The sequence below is a fragment of the Bacillus rossius genome, chromosome 13 (assembly GCF_032445375.1).
Source record: "Bacillus rossius redtenbacheri isolate Brsri chromosome 13, Brsri_v3, whole genome shotgun sequence".
In the NCBI taxonomy this organism is placed as follows: Eukaryota; Metazoa; Arthropoda; class Insecta; order Phasmatodea; family Bacillidae; genus Bacillus; species Bacillus rossius.
The window spans coordinates 39,456,546-39,476,983 of record NC_086340.1 but is presented as its reverse complement, the minus strand read 5'-3'; positions in this window follow the sequence as shown (position 1 = coordinate 39,476,983).

Genomic DNA, 20,438 nt, shown 5'->3' with positions numbered 1-20,438 from the left:
GAGGGAGGTCATAGGGGAAAAAACCACTACTTTCGAGCTATGGACAAAAAACCACTACTTTCGAGCTATGGACAAAAAAAACACTACTATCGAGTTATGGGTAATTACCACGATTTTTATGTATCCCCTAGGCTGGGGAATAGTGGAAATTTGGCCCGGGGTCAACTGCCCCCCCCCCCCCCCAGAATTTTGGAAATTCAAAAATCTTTCGAATGTTTACGACCCAAGAGGCCAGGGCATATTGTAAAATGTACCTGGGGTTCGACTTCTCTCCCCCTTCCCCTACCCGTAGAGGGGAGGTTATTTCCCCCCGATTTTTCGAAAGCCAGGAAAATTAAAGTACGTTGATTTCGACGTGCTTCCGAGGTCTTGGGGCACCAACAGACCCCCTCGGGACGGGGGTCAATTGCCCCCGAAGTATTCAGGACTTTGAAAATTGATTTTGTAGTGCATTTCGAGGAGTATTTTTTAAATTAAAAAATATTAAGACTCAAAGACGATAAAATAATTCATAACTTTGAACTGTAGAAAGAGGGGGGTCAGATGGGCAAAAAACCACTACATTCTAGCTATGGGAAATAGCCATGTTTTTTGTGTATCCATGAGGCCGGGAAAAGGTGAAAACATTGCCTGAAGTTAACTGCACCTAACAATTGTGGGGGGTGGAGGGTTAAAATCCACAAAATGTAGAAAATTTCAAACATCGATTATCTGTCGATTTGGTGTGTTTCCGAGCCATTTACCATTGGGGACTTCTAATTTACCACCCCCTTCTCCGCCATTTGCCCTCGATTTTTTGAAAGTCAGGAAAATTGATATACATGGATTTTGAAGTGCTTTCGCGGTATTCGGGTACCATTTTACCCTTCTGGGAAAAGGGGGGGGGGGGGGGTGGGTTATTAATTATTCCCGAATTTTCGGGACTTTAAAAATTTATTTTGCGGTGCAATTCGAGAAATAATAAAAAATATTTCAATATGAATCAAAAAGTAATAAAAAAAATTTTGTTTTAAATAACAATTAATTATTGTTTATTTTTGAACTATAACCCACAAATATATTCCTAAATAGTCTGGCACTATAAAAATATAAAAACCATTATTTAGACAAACAAACAACATAAAGTCGATTTTTGCTATTTTACAAAAGGCCATATATTTTTGATGTTTAAAACTCCTAGCTAATTATTATTTTTTACTAGAAGACAACGAATTAATTTTTTTCTCTTTATTTAATTTTTCTCAAGTATAAGATAGTTTTTATTGTGAAAATTTTTTACAAATGATTTTTATACGTAGCTACAATCTTATCTTGCGGTAGGCCTATACATGCATACAACATAAATAGTACCTAGTGTTTAACTTCTTTGGCGTTTAAAAAAGTTATGTTCTGCAATTTGTTATTCTTATTTTAATGCAGACCTGTTAGAGAATAGGTATTAAATAATTAATTTTTAACTAAAAAAACTGTGTATCGAAGAGCAAAGCTTGTATGCGTGATGCTAAATGTTATCTAAACGTTACATATTGATCTAATTTGCCAAAAAGGTATTTATGAATTGTTACTTAAAGCTTCAATTCAGGATAAATTATCAACGGATGAGTTACAGAGATGAAATGAGCTTAGCAGGAGTGGTTAGGAGCGCATAATAACCAGAGCTGGGAACAACAGTCGCCACAGGGTGTTTATTAATGTATTAATGTAGTCGCTGCTTGCTCGCTCGCTCGTGAAGGTCCCGGGGGGGGGGGGGGGGGAGGGGGAAGTGGAAACAAGGTTATGCCCTCGGAAGGGCCTGTTGGGATCATTGCTGTATAACCCTTTACACATCCCACACCCCTTTTTCTGGACCGGCCGAGCAGCCCGGGGGAAGGGGGGTACTGGCCCTAATTGCTCGTTTAGAGTTGAATGGTATCGTGCCCTCGTTAGCAGCGACTGATGGCTCCTCTCTCTCACTCTCTCCCACACTCTCCCACACCCTCTCTCCCACACTCTCTCGGCGCACTGTCCGCGCTCGATGATTAATTGCGACGTTCCTCCGAGCGATTCGTCATTCCGCTGAGTCACCGCACGTCGCTGATGTGGAACATGGATCCGTCGTCCAGTTCGCGCGGGCGCTCGTGCGAGCGACTGTTATCTGATGGCGCGCGGCAGTGCGTTTATGTTAGTGTTTTGGTTCATGCGACGCCGACCACTTACCCCTACACCCGGCCTTTTCCCCCTCACACTGGGTTACTTGTGTCGAATCAAATTATGAAAAACAATAAAAAAAATTGGTTGTCTGTAAAGTTGGTTTACGGACGATAGTTTAACGTGACAACGTCATAAAAAAACATTGATGAAATGATTGCATACTTTATGAATAAAATTGAATCATTTTTATTTTAATAATAAAATAATAAATACTTGAAATTATATTAGTAATCAGATTTTTAAAATGCAAGAATAATTAACCCTTATTGCCGAAATTGTTGTTGTAATAAGCAACGAAAACCACATTAAGTTTTCACTTCACTTTATAACCAGTCGAGTGGAAGAGAGATAGATGCAGCGCAAGCGTACAATGAGCGTAACGGGACACAGCGTAACGGAACAATGTGCGTAACGGCACACTTTTTCGTGCGTGCAGCCGGCGTTCATCGATTTATTAGACGTTGTCACGTTAAAATGATTAGCGAGACATGCCAAAAAAATGACCATGATTGCAACAGCCTTACACAGAAAAAAAAAATTCTGTACTTTTACTGAAGATTCTTTTGGAAACTACTTGCCAAGAAATAATTTTTAATAATAAAAGAAAGATATCGTAACTTTTGTACAACACATGGCTATGAGTATTTATGCATACATTAAATGCGTTTTTCGAGATAATTATGAGTATTTATTACGGACATTCGCTTAAAATTTTATATTTTAACTGATCTTTCATGAAGTATTTTTTACAACGAGAAAGATAATCGAATAGCCAATAATTTGACTTTATTTCCTTTTATTATGCTTATGAATGTGCGCTGCAAAGTTATTCAGGGAACAGTTTACAAATAACTTTAACTATAGGATACTGGTACAACACAAAACAAAAATTCCCTGGTAAGAATCCGAACCCAGTGTTACTGAGAACACAGGTTTGTAGTGATATAGTTGTTTTCGCGTAAATGTAAAAAATGTAGAAATATCTGTAATTTTAAATGAATATATCTGTTCATTTACAAAAAAAATCCCTTTCGGTACAGCCTACGCGCATAGGTAGATTTCTAAGTACCTATTTCTTCTGGAAATATTTTGGAAACTTCTATTATCTCCTGGAATAATTGAAGAATTTAATGTAGCTTACATTACATCCTATATGCTCGTCAATATTCAAAAAAGTATCAATTAAACATTCCATGCCGCAAAAATATTTTGAATATTTTCAACTTTATGCATACAGCATTGTATGCCTTAACGAATTTCATATTATGACTACTAAGTTAGTTATTCAATTATTTTTGACCTCCAAACGCTATTTTTCATCACTTGCACTTAATACCTACGTGGACGTATACATTTTTTTTTGGACAGCGGTTTAAAGTAATATCAAGATGGTTATTAACAAATTCCAATGGATTTGACAGAAATAAATTTTTTTTTCATTTTCAACCTCTGTTTTTTACAGTAATAGTTCGTTTCATAAAAAATTGTTTCAACCAAAGGTTTTAGATAAAATTTAGGAGTGTTAAAATAAATAATAATGCATTTGATAGTAAATCTATTAAAAAACGTAATGACATTGTGACTTAATGCCCTTGTTATTTCCACCACTTATAGTAATGGTTTGTTGTATAAAATTTATTCAGACAAAAGTATTCAATTATATTTAAAAAGTTAAACGAAAATAAATATTAGTTCGATAGAGCCCATGGTAGGGAAGTTCTATTTATTTTCAACCCCTTGTAGTAATGGTTTGTATTACCAAAAATTGTTCCAAACAAATATTTTAGGTTGAAATTATAAGAATAACAAACATTTTGAACGGATTCGATAGTGTACCTATCAAGGGAAATATATATTTAAAAAAAACTCTATCCCCTTTATTTTTTCAAACTTTTGCAACAATGTTTCGTTTTATCAAAATTAAAATAGTTTCAGACAAAAATTTTAGATAAAAATTATAAGTTTTACCATCAACCTGAACGGATTTGATAGTGTACCTGTCACGACCTTGACATACTTCCACGGTCAAGGCTGACAACAATTCCCCACACGCACGCTACCAAGAGCACCAATCACACAGCTACCCGAAACAAGCTGTCTACACTCGCTTCCTCGAAGCCTGAGTCCCCACCCCCTTGAGCGTGCAGTGTGAGATTACATTCCGTTATCATCATAAAAACCTTATAGAAAAACATCTAATGGGTAGCGATAGTAAAAAGAAAACAAACTATTTAAAATTTAAGCTAAGTTTCTGCAGTTTATTAATTCAATTACAATCGTAAAACCGACCATAGCTGTTGAGAGATACTTAATATTATCTTTTCATGCACATTATGAAAATTTTCTAAAGTCCGTATGCTTCATAACAATAATTCTATATATATATATATAAAATACCTACATATAATGAATTATATGTAGGTTTATTATATATATATAATATACCTACATATAATGAATAAAATATTGTAAATAAAATACATGCCTCAGAATTGCACAATATAGCTAAGAAAATCTCATGTTAATAAAAAAACGAGCTGTAATAGGCTAGATATGAAAAAAATAGTAGTATAAGACATCATCGAAAATAATACAATTTCAATGGAGCGCTCCTACATCAAAGTTCATAAGGCCTTTTCTGTTCATCATGAAAGTTCAACTCAATTATCAGCACGCTTGCCCAATTATCTTCCACACGCACCTTCCTAGACTTTAATTACGCATAAGTCGTAATTAATAGTATCATTTTAATTCGTAGACTTGAAATGCACCGTTTGTGCACACAGTATTTTCACAAACCCCGAATCACACTGCCTGGTCATTTAACTGGTGTCCGCTTTGTCTCAATTTGTAAAGGCGGAAAACATAATTTAATATAATAGCTCAAACATTTCCGTTTGAATATAAATTCAATACTTAAAAAGAATTTATTTGTAAATTACCTAAATTATTACATAGAGATAGTTTTATATAATTTATACATCCTCACGAAAAAAACTTACATCAAGTCATCCTCACGAAGTCAATAAAAAAAAAATAGTAAGAGTAACGTTTTGCTTTCACCCATTTTTATAAAATATCTTATTTTGGAACGGTCAATAAGGAATATTTTAGATCGAAACATGTATTACAACAGCTCAGTGTTTTATGTAGACCTGACTGTAATGTCCTTCAAAACGTGCCTCTTGACTGCACATTATACAAACATTTTACTTTTGCTCCGGCTACATTGCCTAGATAGTTTGCTAAAAAATAGAGAAAAGGTTAAAAATATTACTTTATATTTACTCTATAGTAAACATAATATTCAAATACCCTACAAATATTTCTAATAGTGACTAATATCTAATTTTCAATAAGTAGCAGCTATTTTAAGCTACATTTCTGTAGGCATGTGTTTCAGTAAATTGTATTATTAAATGAGAAACCAGTTTAAATATTTCTTTAACATTTAAATTATGTTTCAATGAAAAAATGCATAGTCCTATAAAATAATACAAATTATAGCAAATAACAGGATTACATATATGACTAAATATAAAATCGTAGGATTTCAGTATTGTTAACTTTCATGTAGAATTTACGCGTTAGTCATACACTTTATGCACCACACTCACCCCTTTAAAATTCCTGAAAGATAAAAACTTATCTTAATGGTGGGTGTAAATTTCAGAAAATGATAAATAAGAGCTCGTGTTGTTTGTTTGTCATGTCTCCCACATAATAAATTTTTTAAATTATTTTCAAATCATATTATACACCCTCTCAGGGGTACATATATGTATAAGACAATAAAAAATAGTTGTTACTGAATAGTCGTTTGTTATTCTCACCTCTTATTAGCTCCAGAAATATAAACCCAAAATTAGCCTCTAAGCAATCTAATTAAGAAATTTTTAACACACACAGTATTTAAATTTGTTTGCATATTTTTGATGAATAGTTTCTTATCTAACTTCAGTAGTAAACATGATTTTTCAATTTTTTGGAATAAAACTACCACATTCACACCCCTCAGGTGTAGAATTTCAGAAAAAAACTAAATAGAAGTAAGTAATTATTGTGTGTTTAATATTCGTAACCAGTAGCTATTCTTACTTTTTCTTGGTTAGGTTCAGAGATAAACTTAATAACTATAACAACACATTAACATTTGTTATCCCTTTAGAAATAAAATTTCATAATGACAAAGTCAAGTGTTTAAGTTAGCGGAAGGTCTTACATAATTAAATAAATTTTCTTAGAAATACTTTATAAGCGATGCTTAAACAAACGACCAACATCTTTTAATATTACATTTAATTTAACTACATACATTAAGTAACGGTAAACCAAGGAACTAAATGCCAGGCTGCCGTGGTGAGCTAGCATGACCTACCGGTAAACCAAGGAACTAAATGCCAGGCTACGGTGGTGAGCTAGCATGACCTACAGGTACACTAAGACACTAAATGCCAGGCTGCCGTGGCGAGATAGCAAGATCTACCGGTAAACCAAGGAACTAAATGCCAGGCTGCGGTGGTGAGCTAGCATGACCTACAGGTACACTAAGGCACTAAATGCCAGGCTGCCGTGGTGAGCTAGCATGACCTACTAGTAAAGCAAGGAACTAAATGCCAGGCTGCGGTGGTGAGCTAGCATGACCTACAGGTACACTAAGACACTAAATGCCAGGCTGCCGTGGCGAGCTAGCATGACCTACAGGTACACTAAGGCACTTAATACCAGGCTGCCATGGCGAGCTAGCATGACCTACCGGTAAACCAAGGAACTAAATGACAAGCTGCGGTGGTGAGCTAGCATGACTTACAGGTACACTAAGGCACTAAATACCAGGCTGCCGTGGCGAGCTAGCATGATCTACCGGTAAACCAAGGAACTAAATGACAAGCTGCGGTGGTGAGCTAGCATGACTTACAGGTACACTAAGGCACTAAATGCCAGGCTGCCGTGGCGAGCTAGCATAAAATTCCGGTTAACCAAGGAAATAAATACCAGGCTGCCGTGGCCAGCTAGAATGACCTACCTGTAAACCAAGGAACTAAATGCCAGGCTGCCGTGGCGAGCTAGCATGACGTACCGGTTAATCAAGGCACTAAATGCCAGGCTGCGGTGGTGAGCTAGCTCGACCTATCGGTAAACCATGGCACTAAATGCCATGCTGCCGTGGCGAGGTAGCATGACCTTCCGGTAAATCCATGCATTAAATGCTGTGGTGACCAGTTTATGCGGCGAACATTTGATACAGATCCCCACGTGATACAGGAAGAAGTGTCAGACTATTGAACTGTTTGCTATAGGGTGTTAAATAACAAGGCGCGTTTGTGGTGTTATTTATTTGAACAAATGAAGGACGTCAACATCAATACATAAAGTTATTGGCTAGTACACCACTTTAAATATCTTTCTGCACACCCCTTTAATTTGATTGGTCGTTTTTAGAGAACTAGGAACGCTTCGATGTTATTGTCCACGAGTAACCACCACAAAAATGCGGCGAACAGTTTTAACAGTCTAACAAATTGTACCGATCCACTCTGCTCTCATTTGTTGTTGCACCATGCGTTCCTGACAGGATCAAATGTATTCATTTCCCATCTATGCGCACGAACTGTCTCCCATGCATACGACCGTCCTATGCTCTATTGGTAGAGTCCTGAAAATATCGTGGATACATTCGGTGATAGGCTAGAATTCAAACACATATACCTCTTAGATAATTTTGCTATTGGCTTACTGTTCATCTGGACGAATCTCAACCAGTTATAAATATATACTGGAAAAATTCGCGGTTTCAATTACCTCTAGGATAGACTCCACGATCCTATATGTACTAGGACAAATTCCACCTGCTCATTGGATAATGACTCGTGACACGTGTCACTTGGGATGCTTGTGATTTGATACTGTTTTTGTTGAAGGTTTTTCACTGGCTTAGAGACCTTCGGGTAAACAGTGGTCCAATTACTGACTCAGAATGAAGGTGAACGAGTTTGGAGTCCAGCCTACCGCGAAATGAATCCGCGAATTTTTCCGGTCTCTAGTTATAAACCCTCAACCAAAGAAGGATCGAATCACAGACAAACCAGCTGTGACGACTTACAAGTTGTCAGCCAATGAACTTGCGTTGCTTGCCCGAGTGTACAGGGGTATGTGCAGTCTATCCTGAAGGCCATCGAAACCGCGAATTTTGCAGGTCTCTAGCTATTTGCTGTTGTGCATCAGTAGGTTGGAGATCATGGCGGGAAAATCTTGTGCGCGCACGACCTACTGTTACTGTTACGGTTTAATTTTCAATTGTGCACCTCGCTTAACATTTCTCCACGCTGGCTCGCTCGTGAGACAGAGATAAGAGTGCAGACGTTGCATCGGCGAGCGAGGGAAAGATTTTTGAGAGGAGGGGAAGAAGGCAATCACGTGGGGAGGTGGGTGGAAGGAGGGGTGGAGGCTGCTGGGGAAGCAAGCAAACATCACATTCGAGTTCGGCGTCACGGTCGCGGCCATCTCGCAGGAATGCCAACATCGATTAATCGAGAACGGCGGCTCCTCCCGTATAGGTCGACCCGCCATTCCAACCTGCTCTTTTCCTTTCCATCCGTCCCTTCCCCCGCGCATACATCCCTGGCTACTGGCTACCAGCTCCTCTTGTTCCTTTTCATTCCCCCTCCCCTTGCCGATAGCTCCCTTAGCCCACGAGGGGGTGTATCGCTCCGCCATCTCGTCTGTTGCTAAACCCTCTCCCCCTTCCCCTAACCCTCCTAGCGTGGCCACGGTGTCGCTGAGACTATCACCAGGGCGCGCCGGACACATGCTATTACTTGTGAAATATCCCGCGCGCCGACGACATCTCGCGAAGACGGTTGTCCTGGCGAGCATTCGTTCGCGACGCGTCGGGCTGGCGAGGAATAATAAAACACCCGGTGTTTGGAAGGGTTGGAAGGTTGATGGGGGGGGGGGGGGGGGGGGGGGAATCGGACGTAGGCTCTCCTCGCAACAGGGGATCAAGTCGCCACTTTTTTTTTTCCTTCTGCCGAACGCTGACATCTAACGATATATAGTTTTTTTTTTAAATTGCAAGTTTATTTTTACGCTGTGTAACATATTATCTCTCTCGGTATTCGGAAGTCAAGGAAACGGAAGCGCCGTAACGACCACTGTGCTGCCCTCCGTGGCGGATGGAACAAACCAAAAGTTCACAAGGACAAAAAAAACAAACAAAAAAGGAAACTTTATATAGTATTAACTGTTAAATCATCTTAAACAAGGTGGGATACATTTCAATAAAATCCAGGTCTATCTTTATATCTTTTGTCGGAGCCGCTTCATTATATTAGTTTATAATTTCGGTGTGCTGATAAAAATGATTCGGTAGTCGACGTAGCTGCTCCGGCAGCGAACTCTAGCGGCAGGTGCGGAAACTACCCGTGATTCGCGTCCGGAAATGTAGTTGAAAAAACATTTTGCGTATATTTATCACTCTCGGCATTATTTTAAATCATTTTACGTTAAATTTAATGTCCATGTTTCGTATTATAAGTGTATTTGTAGAGACCCGTAAATTTCGCGGATTAGTCTGGCCTTAGGGTAGAACTCATTGTCATAGGTTTGCTTAATCCATGTTTGTTTTCCCATTGGTTGATTTCTTAGCGAGAACATTTTAATCCTTGTTTGTGGCCACTACCTGATTCGCTTACTTCTCTCCTAGCTGGGCATCGTTGGCTCACGGTCGTAGAGGGGCGTGTCCAAATAACTGTAGTTCAATAATAAATGTGAATGATTTAATGCAGTTTTTTTATACATATGCCATTGCAGTTTTGCACTGTTTGTCATGGAAAAATGTAGAAAAATCATTTAAAGAATATTTGCTTTCTAATTTGTGATTAATGAAATCGCGAAATTTCCGTATCTCAATGTATTTGCAACGTGAGAAAATATGAATTCGTTCGTTACCGAGTTTAGACGAGAGTACGGAAAGACTCGCTCACAAATTTTTTTGTACAACTTCGTGTAGTACTGAAATTCAAGTGTTAAACTCCTCTTTTATCATTAGTCGTATGAAACTATTAAAGTCCTGTATTGGACACAGTTAATTTTTTAAATATTATATATTACCCATGGATAGGGGCATGCATATTTCGCGTAAAGAACCCGAGGCTAGCTGAAAGTTAAAACGCCGTAGCATCGACTCTGTTCCGTGATTGGGTGAGTTTCTTCCAAGGACATGTAGATTGTTACTACACCAGTCACAGTGATTCAGTGCGGAAGAAAATACGCCCTGAATGACTTCTATCGCTAAACGGCCGCTAGTCACAATGAAGAAACCGCTGGTACGTGTATACCTTGTTGCAGTCTAATAGGCGTTCAGATTTTTTTCACGAGAAATACTTCCCTCTACCCATGGACAATATATACATCAGGTTTATGGAACTAAATCGTAATTTTTGGCGCCACCCCTATCACAAGGACTTAATTACAGACTTAATTATATATAATTTATTACAGACTTACATTATACACTAATTATATACTTTATTATAGACTTAATATTAGACTTAACTGTTCTTTGCACGCTCGGGAAAATGTCACCCGGTCGTTGGCTTTTGAGTTATGATACTGGAATTACAATAGCGTTAATGGCGCAACGTGACAGAAAAATATCGAGTTATAGCGTACATGAGTTGCATACCCGCGCGAAAAACAAAAATACAATTATACAAAAAAAAAACAAATATTAATAAATTATTATTATTCAATAGGTTAGTGTTTTTATACTGAAGTTACCTTGTGATTGTTTCATGGATTCAAGACAAGAGTGACACTATATTTGTCGGTTACTATTCATTCACAGTTTGTGTGATAGGATTTTACTCGTTACTACTGTTATCCCACCAAAAATGCTATATTTGCTATGGAATTCAAAATATATAAATTTTAGTTACGGCATCTGAAATTTTTGTTAGTGGGGTAAGTATGAGTTATTATGGTATAATTTTATTTGTATTAATTTTATTTTATTTGTCTAATTTATAAACTAAAAGTGTGCAAGTTGATTTCCTGCTAATTTGAGTATGGAATGATAGTGGAAATTATACTGTAAATATTTCACCGAGAAATGGATAATGACGAGACGAATCACAAATTCTTATTTCCAACATATGTCTGAGCTTTCTTGGAAGGTAGAGTTTGCTATCGTGACAAAAATAAAATAAATGGTACCTATTTAACTGTGCGTTTGTATTTCAGGACAGAACCAGTTTCGTTTGTTAATCAGATATGTTTTCTTCACAAATATATTTGTTTGGTATAAGTAAGTGCACTGTATAATAATGTACTTCGTGATGCAAAATATCACACATTATAGCTTGTTTTTAAAAGAAAAAAATATATTTTAGATAGAACATAAGGAAAAAATCAATCAGTTACTCTGGAATTGCTGAAAACTATTTTTTTTTAAATATTGCACACAATAAAACGTTTTGTCAATTAATGCACTATAATTCCAGCAGAAAAAAAAATTTGATTTATATACAAATGAAGGATCCAGACAGAAATCTCGTCTAGATTTTTGTAATGTTTTTAAAAATGTAATGGAAGTATATAACCAATACAATTGTCTTGGAAGTTACCCATAAACAATGGTATCATTCTTACATTTTAAAATAAATAGTAAATGGCTATTTTTACTAAATAAATTTCCCATATAATTATGTTGGTTTGACGGTTCCATTTCATGACGAAAATTCGTTAGCAATATTTTTTACGGTTTTTGTTTCACGAGGTGTCCTAAAAAATATTTTTCAACTTCTATCTGCAATAATGGTAAGTACATTTAATTTTAAGAAGATTGTTAATGACAAATATATTGAATGTTATTAAAATTATATACTTTTTACATTATATCAGACTTAAATGAATGTTTTCGACACATAAATATATGTATACAAACTAGTTCAGTTACACTGCAAAATATTTTGTTTTAAATTATTCAGCATTAATAAAAAATAGATACTTACTGAGTAATTTAACAGTGGATCCTAAAAATATATAATCTGAATCGATTATCCACTGTCAAGGCAACTGCAACTATTGAGCTGAACTATCCTTAATGGACAGATACTCCGCCAATCATGGCAACCCACATAGACCAATCACAGCTCAGCTCTTAGTGTGCCCTTATATAAATATTGTGCCAGAATAGCAGGACTTGCGTTGTTAATTAAAATTTGGGTTACATAGAGTCCTTCAGAACTTTTGCTACCAAAAATTGTAGTTATTCTTCCTGAAAAATTAAAAACCAATATTATTTTTAAGTAAAACAAGCCAATCGTTGGCTGAATAATTTAACTGAAAAGAAATTTTTAAGTACGGTTTTTATATAGGGGAGAGTTGGCTAAAACGGGGTACTTAGTGTTTATATGCTCATTAAGTGACTGGTAGTTATACCTGAGTATCCATTATTTGCAAGGAAACACTATATATATCCCTACTGATATTGTGCATATGAAGAGTCGGATTCAAGCAATGTGAAATAAAACATTAATATTTTTCTTTAATGTTGCTAAGTACCCTGTTTTATCATACCGGTCGGATAAAACGGGGTACATCAATATCGAACATATTAGTGCAGGTATTTAGATACAAAATGAAACATATTTAATAAAAAGTGTTGACAACTTTATTACATATGATTTATGACTTGCATGTTCATTACAGTTTACTATGATACATTAACAAATAGCACAATAAAGAAGTCAAATGTCATCATTATCAGTTTCTGAGGATCTCATTTTTAAAAATGCCTGAAATTACAGACTCTCTGAGTATCAGTGCAAGTTATACAACACATTTATACCAAAAACAATATTCTATCGTTAGCAATAATCACAAGTGTAAGGACCAACATCATCACTGTCTATACCTGCACACTGTTCGTGTGCCCATTCATCGCACATAACACACTTAATCCACCCTTCTTCTGATTTGGAGTTTGAATACAAGTCATAGCAGAAGAGACATGCTGCATTTGTTTCCTCTTCATCAGATGTTTCAGAGTTGTCCTGAGTCATTACGGATGTTTTACTGCATTTTTTTATTACTGTGGTCTTTGCGAGTTGTAGACTCATTAACATGTGACCTGTCTCTAGATGAATTCAGTTTTCTTTTTACTGTTTTGGGATTAGCAGTAGAACTATGCGCAGATGTCTTACTTTGTGCAGCAATTAGGCCTAGTTCATTTTTATAAGGGGAGCTTGTGAGGATCACAGTTTTGCCACGTCTCCTGTTATTTTTGGTTTCAACCTTCCTCTGAGCTATAGGTATGGGTTTAATGTCTTTCGGTGACACAGCAAATGCCGATGTGGCTGTTGATGTGGATGCTTCGGAATCCAAAAGACACTGCGAAAATGGCCCATGAGATTCACGTTGGCTAAATAGCGGTTCAGGTGTGCTGGCCATAGGTTCAGATTCAGCCATGATAGGTTGTACTAATGGTTGGTGGATGCTTGAAATGGCCAAACTTTGCTGACGAGACATTTCCTCTAGAGGCCTTTCAGTGGTTTCAGCACGTTGGAACATCCAGTCAGGATGATGCTTCTTATTTTAAAAAGTCAACATTCAGCAAAATAATAGAGATTTTATTTAGTTTTTTTTCAATAAATATATTAAAAACTGATACATATTTATTTCTTACACTTCTTAGAATGCAATAATTTAAAAGTGCTTGCCTTTCTTAGTAGCATCCTCAAGCGATAAACCAGTTCTGGCTTTTTTCACTCTCGCTTCGAGAGTTGATTGTGGGACGCCAAACATTTTAGAAGCCTTAAGGTATCCCATTCTGGCAGCCAAAACCTCAGCAACTTCATTTTTCATAGCATCTTGAGACCAAGACTGTCTGTTGGTTTGGCGAACATAAGGCATGATGATTCACTGTCTAAATAAAATACTGTACATTAATTTGTGCCCGAAACCAAATAAATAATGGTTTGGAACTTATGGGTAACAATATCAAATGATCATGGTACTTAAAGCTATAGTTAAGAAAAGGTTTGATAAAACAGGGTATAGTCAGATAAAACAGGGTACTACCCTGTTTTAACCGACCACGCAGTACCCTGTTTTGTCAGACTACGCCTTGCTACAAAATAAATTCATTTCTAAGGAAAGATGAGAAACGTACAAGTTAGTACACACACGTATTTGTAGTGCATACTACACTCATTTCTATTTCACCTGTATAGTTTGATGGTTTCATTCATCTGCAGTTATCATACAAACAAAAGCCAAAAATTACATCACATCAGTCAGAAAACACACTTTTCTCAATAGACAACGCTTGACGCTGCCAACTGCCGCGCTATCTGTTGCTGGCTAGCGGTAATAGTACGAGTAATTAACTTACACGAGCAGAGGTAGATGGCAGCACGGTATAGTGGAAATAACAGTGGTACCCCGTTTTACCAGACCACCCGGTTTTGTCCAACTCTCCTACTGCACATTTTAAGTAATTACTTGTACTTTAACTTAAAAAAATTATATGTTGAGGTTTTATGTGAAGGATTTTTTTAATAATGATTCAATAATAACAATTTTAATAATAATGATATATTTTATTTATTTGCCTATTTTTACAATCTTTAAAATTTTTACATTAGACAAAATACAGCACGTTGATTAAAGTGACTATATGCACTCACACATAAGCTTGCTTTTGTGATTGATAATTTTTCCTGTTTAATTTAGCGAATTGTGGTAAAATTGCAAACAAAAGAGGAAATAAATTTATTATTACAAAAAAATGACCCTTAATATTACTGCATCAAGACATGCCTAAACTTCGGGAACACCAACAATCGCATAGGCGCGGTCTCAACCCACGCTGTTAGAAATGACAGATGGTTCACTGAACAAGCTGCACATTCCTTGTTCAACGTGCCGAGTTCGACAGCAGTAACTCCCTTGCGGACTGGAACACTAACGTCGCGAGGTCTCCAGAGCCATAGCGGAATGTATACGCCATTTCATCGCGAACTGGAGGTGTCGTGAGGAGAAGCTACAACGAGAGTCCGAGACCACCCTTTCCAGCACCACCGCCAAACCTAATTCGTAGAGACCGGAAAAATTCGCGGATTCATTTCGCGGTAGGCTAGACTCCAAACTTGCTCACCATCATTCTGAGTCAGTGATCGGACCACCGTTTACCTGAAGGACTCTAAGCCAGTGAAAAAACTTCAACAAAAAAGTATCAAATCACAAGCATCCCAGCTAACTCGTGTCACGAGTCATTATCCAATGAGCAGGTGCAATTTGTCCGAGTACATAGAGGATCGTTGAGTCTATCCTAGAGGTCATTGAAACCGCGAATTTTTCCAGTCTCTACTAATTCGATAACCCTTTGGTTGACGCAAAGCAATACCTATCCCAAGAGTCCTACCGCGGGGACTGTCACATCTCTGGGACTCCTCAGACAACCCAGAGAGCTTGTGATCTGGTAGACTTCTACTAGCTTGCCAGGCTTGTAGCATAGCTGTGTCGCCGCTTACCGGGTCCGCCCGGCATCAGAGCGGGGGCTCCTCAGGATGTGCTCTAACCGATCAGAGCCTCCAACTGCCAGTGCGAGTTCTCATCGTGTGATCTGGGCCGATAGAGGAATACTCAGCGCGGACTAGCTAGCGACGCGCACTAATCTCAGTGTTAATTCCATGATTGGAAGCATTTGTGGATGTGGTTTTTTTTAGGTCACAAACTCGCATATCAGAAGCGAGGTGTGGCACTGCGTGTCCTCGTGATGATGAATGAATTTATTTACCCCTTTTTCTGATATCTTTTTTTTGGGGGGGGGGGGGGGAGCGGGAAATTAATTTTAACGCGTTGTTTCTGAAATCCATGATTACAGAAACAAAAATTTCGCACATGCATTAAGTCGTAAGTCAGAATGCAAACCTTCACACTCTCCCACTGTACTCATGATTGGTAGAGACTGGATAAATTCGCGGGTTCAATGACCTCTAGGATAGACTACACCATCCTCTACGTATGTACTAGGACAAATTGCACCTGCTCATTGGATAATGAATCGTGACACGCGTTACCTGGGATGCTTGTGATTTGATTCCTTTTTCGTTGAAGGTTTTTCACTGGCTTAGAGTCCTTCAGGTGAACGGCGGGCCAATCACTGACGCAGAATGAAGGTGAACGAGTTTGGAGTCTAGCCTACCGCGAAATGAATCCGCGAATTTTTCCGGTCTCTAATGATTGGACCACAGTTATTTGGACACGCCCCTCTACGACCGTGAGTCAACGATGCCCAGCTAGGAGAGAAGTGAACGAATCAGGGAGTGGCAATCAACAAGGATAAACAAAGGTCCTCATAATAAAATCAACCAAAGCAAACATGGGTTTGAATTCTACCCTGAGGTCAGGAGAACCCGCTACAGACACGGCAAACGCGACATCACTCGTCCGGCTCTGGAAGCCGACTGACAAGTCACAACTTGTTCAAAACTTGACAGTAACTCTTAACAATGGGCTTGTAACTTCAAATAGATGTATCGTCAGCAGTTGCTGCTATAAGAATTCAATCGCCGTATTTTTTGATGACACCTCGTGAGATATGCATCGACGGATTCGTGGATGTGTAAATCGATGTTAGGCCAATACTGGTGACGATGAGGGGCGAAGAGAAGAACATGGAGCGTTGATGGAAGTATGAGGGAGGGGGGATAAGGGGATAGGGACGGTGGTGCACCCAGAGAAAGCCAGAATGTCGCAGGGACGTCCATCATGTTTCCGATTCGCTATTGGTAGGGACACCTGTATTTCGCGAATACATTTCGTGTCAAGGTATTTCACAAAATACTGTAACTTTTCTCCTGTGGTTATTGGCTGAGGTCGGTGAGAGGTGTCGTCCCGCTCTTGACGGGGCCGATGATAATGTGGTCACCGTACTGCTGCACCCTCACAATTTTCCATGACTCTTAGAAAAAGCTACAGTGTTTTGTGAAATACCTTGACATGAAATGAAATCGCGAAATACAGGTGTCCCTAGTTATCGGATTCCAGTGCCGATCCCGGCGGTAGAGACCGGAAAAATTCGCGGGTTCAATGACCTCCAGGATAGACTACACAATCCTCTACACACTCGGGCAAATGCCAACTGTTCATTGGCTGCTGACTTGTGAGTCGTCTCGACTGGGTGGCCTGTGATTCGACACTTCTATGAGTGAGGGTCTCTAATTGGCCCTCAGTCCTCTAGATTAACAGTGGACCCATGACAGAAGCAGCACTGAGGTATAATTATTTGAATTGTAGCATATCACGAAATGAATCCGCGAATTTTTCCGGTCTGTCTGTGGGAGATGGGCGGTTGTTGCTCCCCGTGCCGGACGGGGTGTCCGGCCGCAAGGAGCGGCCGCGAAGAAAGGAGGTATTGTCATTCCTCGGCCTCGTCGGTTTATTTACGGCCCCCGGCCCAGCCTGCGAGCATCAGCATGCGGGGTTAACCAGCGTCCACCCGGGGGCTCATGCATATGGAAAGGAGGTCGCGGATGAATCCGGGAAGGAAAAGGTGGTCGAGGAAAGAAGGCCGGTCAGGATGGACGGGCTCCTTTTATTCCCGCCTCCTCCCCCGCTACCACCAAGCGGCGGTCACGTGTGTATATCGTCCGCGGCGGGCACACACCGGCCTGTGGGGGGGAGAGGGGGTGCAAGGTGTCGTCTGTCTGACCTGGAGCACTGGAGGAGCTCGGCCAATACTCCGCGGCTACAACGACCGCCGGTTTTCATGTATTTATTTATTTATTGACGTGACAACGTCTAATAAATCGATGAACGCCGCCTGCACGCACGAAAAAGTGTCCCGTGACGCAGATTGTTCCGTTGCGCTGTGTCCCGTTACGCTAATAAATTGACCAAAAATTATGGTGATTCATATAATTGATGATAGATATTTGATTACATTTTATTTATATGAAAACTTGTTCACAATTATACTTAAACTTTTAGAGTTTTTAAAATTAATTACAAGTCATCTACACGTGAACGGTTTCGTCGACTGTTTATAAAGTGAAGTGAAAAGTTAATGTGGTTTTCATTGCTTGTTACAACAACAATTTTGGCAATAAAGGTTAATTATTCTTGCATTTTAAAGATCTGGTTGCTAGTATAAATTCAAGTATTTATTCTTTTATTATTAACATAAAAATTATTCAATTTTATTCATAAAAGTATGCAATAATTTATCATTGTTTTTTATGACGTCACGTTAAACTAACGTTCGTAAACCGACTTTGCAGACAACAATTTTTTTTTTTATTTCGCTAAAGGACCACCCAGGTCTGATCTCCGCAATATCCTAAGTTCCGCAGCTCCCTTGAGCCACTTTTCGTGGTCGGGATAAAAAAACACATTTTTTTTCGAGGATTCATAACTTTTCACGTCATTTGAGAGTTTTAAATATATCGTATATACTTTCCTAACCTAACCAGAACTCTAATTGAAGTTACGATCACCAACAAGTCTGAAGACCTACTCTTTCCGATGAAAAAATAAAAAAATTAAGAACAATTTTTATTTTGCGAATTAAAATTTAAAAAAAAAAAATTATTCTACGCATTATTTGTGAAACTGACCTCAAATAATACTCGGCACTGGCGCAGACCCCGGGGGAATCAGGGACCATGGAACCAAAAAGACCCTCTCTGAGGGGACCACTCGCGCTTGCAAAATCATAACTTTGAAATGTGAAATCCCGCAGCCCACCCTCTAGGAATCCTACAGATTTTCGCCCACGATATCCGGAGTCAATGAATTTTAATTTTTTTCACTGGCATGCACACACACCGGGGGGGGGGGAGCTGAATTGTATCCCCTTGGAAAGGGTACCTTTCATACTTTTGGTGGCGGTAGTGTAGCTGGGTAGGAACTGGAAAGGTACCCTTTCCGATTTCTCAAAATGTTTTAGTTTTAATGCAAATATGGACTGGAAAGGTATCCTCTCGGAAAGGTTAGGTTAGGTTGGATTAAGTTAGATTAGGTCATGTTAGGTTAATTTAGGTTAGGTTAGAGGGGATAACTTTCACGATTATAAAGCAGAAAATAATATGCATTTTAAGAAATCGGAAAGGGTACTTTTCCAGTTTCTACCCAGCTACACTAGCGCCACCAAAAGTATGAAAGGTGCCCTTTCCAAGGGGATACAATTCTATCGTCCCCACACACCTACACACTTACACACATGCACACAAAAAATTTATGTTAAAATAAGAAATTAACCAACGCCTTTTTTTTTTTTTTTTTTTTTTTTTAGCTAGGATTGTGGTTTGTAGCCGCGTAAAGATTATATAAATATCAATATAAATATTCTGCAAGCAAATATTTTTTCTAGTGTACCACTATGATTCACTGAGAAACAGTTATTCGTAAAAAACATTAGACCATAAAGAAATACATGGGTACTTAAGTACCTATTCATTCAAACAATATTTAACGAAAGGATTGTTTTCGTTGATAGTGATGATGGCTAAACAGTTATGTGCTGAGTCTGCAAAAACTCGGTTCAGATACCACTGAATTCCTAGGGGTTCTAACTTCTTACCCTTCTCTCACTCTCTCACTCTCTCTCTCTATCTCTCTCACTCTCTCTCTCTCTTTCTCTACTTAACTGAAAAAAAGAATAACTCTTATTTTATTTGAGATCTTTCTTGGACAATATTTTCCGTTAATTCACTATAATTTCAAACAGTCCCGTTGTGTCCAAAATCACCGTTAAACTCATATATGAAATTTTTTAATTACCTATACTTCTAATGAAGAACTTTCCAATATATATATAATATGAATATTTTTGTTTTGGTTATTATATTTAATGATAAATATCGATTATTTATTAACCTTTTTACTGTATTAATATGGAACAAAAGGGCAATAAATTAAAGTTTAACAATGAAAATAATGAAATTTACAACTTTGTTTTCAAAGGTGCAAGATCGTTGTAACACGGTGGGGGGGGGGGGGGGGGGGAATTTCTGTAATTTTACAAAAGATTCTTTAGGGAACAAGTTGCCAAGAAATAGTTCGTAATGCCACACGAAATATATTGTAACTTTGTACAAGACGTGGCTATGGTTATTTTGGCATGTATGAAATACGTTTTTCGAGATAATTCTGAGTATTTCTTACGAAATATATTTTTATTTAAGTTTCATTCAAGCATAATTTCTAAAACCATGGAAAATATTATCGTATTCTCAATA